The sequence below is a fragment of the Megachile rotundata genome, unplaced genomic scaffold (assembly GCF_050947335.1).
Source record: "Megachile rotundata isolate GNS110a unplaced genomic scaffold, iyMegRotu1 scaffold1379, whole genome shotgun sequence".
In the NCBI taxonomy this organism is placed as follows: Eukaryota; Metazoa; Arthropoda; class Insecta; order Hymenoptera; family Megachilidae; genus Megachile; species Megachile rotundata.
In genome coordinates, this window is record NW_027474675.1 from 20,001 (window position 1) to 22,500 (window position 2,500).

General features: G+C 46.8%; 1 non-coding gene and 1 pseudogene across 1 annotated transcript in view; both read right to left on the reverse strand.

Moving 5' to 3' along the window:
* The window catches only part of LOC143266548 (large subunit ribosomal RNA), a 4,611-nt pseudogene extending 3,965 nt beyond the window's left edge, over positions 1–646 (reverse strand).
* Positions 647–2,466: 1,820 nt separating this feature from the next.
* Positions 2,467–2,500, reverse strand: part of LOC143266546 (5.8S ribosomal RNA) — a 155-nt gene continuing 121 nt past the window's right edge. The window contains exon 1 of the ribosomal RNA XR_013041504.1: positions 2,467–2,500. This exon is cut by the window's right edge and continues 121 nt beyond it. This is a non-coding gene — a ribosomal RNA (5.8S ribosomal RNA).

Sequence of the window (2,500 nt, forward strand, 5' to 3'; positions counted from 1 at the left end):
GCCTCGGGCCTTAGACCGACACGCAACGGGTCGCGACGTTCTACTAGGGGAGAAGTGCACGACTACATAGCCGGAACATTCGCCGCGGGTGGTGTGCCCACGCCGATGGGAAACCCGCCGTAACGGGACCATCCGGGGCACTATCGCACCAACACGGGAGCCAGCTTCGTTGACGATGAATCTCCCCATTCGATCTTTTGGGTTTCTCGGGTTTACCCCTGAACGGTTTCACGTACTCTTGAACTCTCTCTTCAAAGTTCTTTTCAACTTTCCCTCACGGTACTTGTTCGCTATCGGTCTCGTGGTCATATTTAGCCTTAGATGGAGTTTACCACCCACTTAGGGCTGCACTCTCAAGCAACCCGACTCTAAGGAGAGATCCACCCGAGACGCGTACCGGTCGCTACGGGCCTGGCACCCTCTATGGGTAAGTGGCCCCATTCAAGATGGACTTGGACGCGATTCGATGTCTCGGGATAAACGGATCCTCCTGAACACTACATTTCCCAGCGGCGTTAACCGCGGGATTCAGTGCTGGGCTCATTCCTGTTCGCTCGCCGCTACTAAGGAAATCCTTGTTAGTTTCTTTTCCTCCGCTTATTAATATGCTTAAATTCAGCGGGTAATCTCGCCTGCTCTGAGGTCGTCGAAATTTTATTATTTCTTTTCAAAGTTATACCACAAACTGTACGCTCTTTTCGGGGTTTCGACACGTAATACGAAAGGTATATTAATACCAACGACGCACAGGGATTATGTCGTTCGATTTTTTCCTTGTATCGTTCGATAACCAACTATTTTTCTCTTTTCGGATCAACACAATATCGTCGACTACTCGAAGGTACGTACGAGCCAAAATGAAAGCTCGGTGTCTCCTCTCTCTTTTGTTCGACAAAAGAAAAAAGGCACTTAAAACGCCGCATATTCGGGCAGGCGGGACAACGACAAAAAAAAAAAACGACGACGACGACGTCCGGTTGTTCTCGACTCGCGTCGGAGTATATATGTATATATTATAATCGGATATATCTTTTTATCTATCCAGGGCGCGTTAAAACAAACGACGAGGAGAGACTACGACAACGAGGAGATAAAGGTCGGACACCTTTTCTTCTTACCCTCGGCGCGCTCTCGCACACGATCGTTTCATGTTTCTTTTGTCCCCTAAAGGATACATATACCGTTACAACATATTTACGTTCGAATATACACTCGACGGTCGATAAACCGTAAAGACGCATCGTCCGATACGTTTTTTCTTTTGCTGTCGCGTTCCGACGCAAAATCCCAAGAAAAGGGCGAGAATGCCAGAGACAGCCATGTAAACCATCGGTGACTTATCATGGTCCAGAGAATAAAGGGTTAAAGGAAAAAAGAAATCCCATTTTTAACGTGCGTGGTACACCTTCGTCGTGTATATATCGTTCGATGAAACCACGAGCGCACAAAAGGAGGAACAAAAGCGTTTCGAGATCGATCTTCGGTGTAAATGTCATTGTTCATTTGCGTTCGACCGTTGTTCGATAAAAGAAATTTAACACACGAACAACAATGAAGGGAGACTCTCGCAAGACGATCACCAAATAAGCGTTTATCGTTCGATCGGTCCGGGTTTTTCAACGTCCGTCCGGCACAATTATGCACTTCGAGGACTGGACGACCGGAACCCGTATTGGGATCGCGCGGTCTTCCGCTTCTAATCAACGACAACGAAGCGATCTGCGCTTGTAAATGTTAAAAAAAACGTGGCGAAGCTACGATCTCGTAATAATTTAACCGTGAAAGAGCTTCCGTCGCACGTTTATTTTTAACTTTTCCCCTCGTTGTATAAACTTTCGCACCGTCGAAAAAAAAATTCGACAATCATTTCAGACAACGTCGGGAGCGCGGAGAAACGCCGTAAACACGCTCTACTCTCGGCTTGCTTCCTTCAATTGGTGTCTAACAATTCTCTCGCAGGGCGAAGAATCATTTTCTCTCTCGTCTAAATATCCTTCTGTAGTTAGGTGTTTTCGACTCGGGAGCGCTCTTTCACGGGCGGTCGTATATGGTCTCTTTTAGGGGTTTAACTAGAAACCACGACTCACGCAAGCCGAGATAAGCGCATTCCGCCGAGAAGATCCTAAAAACTAAGAATTGCGAGATATACGAAAATGTTCTTCTGTCGCCTGTGAAAAAAATGAACACTAGCAAAGAGAGGGCGAGACACGAACGTTCCATTTAACATTCTCCGCGTCAAACGCCGACGAAATGTCCAACCATCGCTCGTACGTTTTCGCCAATTTCGCAAGTTGTTCTCTCTCTCGCGTTCGACCATCGGATCCCGCTCCGAAACGTTCGACTTTTCGGCGTTTAACAGTTTCGTTTTATCTAGTCGAACGACGAGCGGTACCGAAAAAAATTTAACAATGAAGAGAAAACCTTTTGCTGCTAAAGGCAAACGCAAGCAGTCTTTAGTTATATAAACGACCCTCAGCCAGGCGTGGTCCAGGAATTGTAT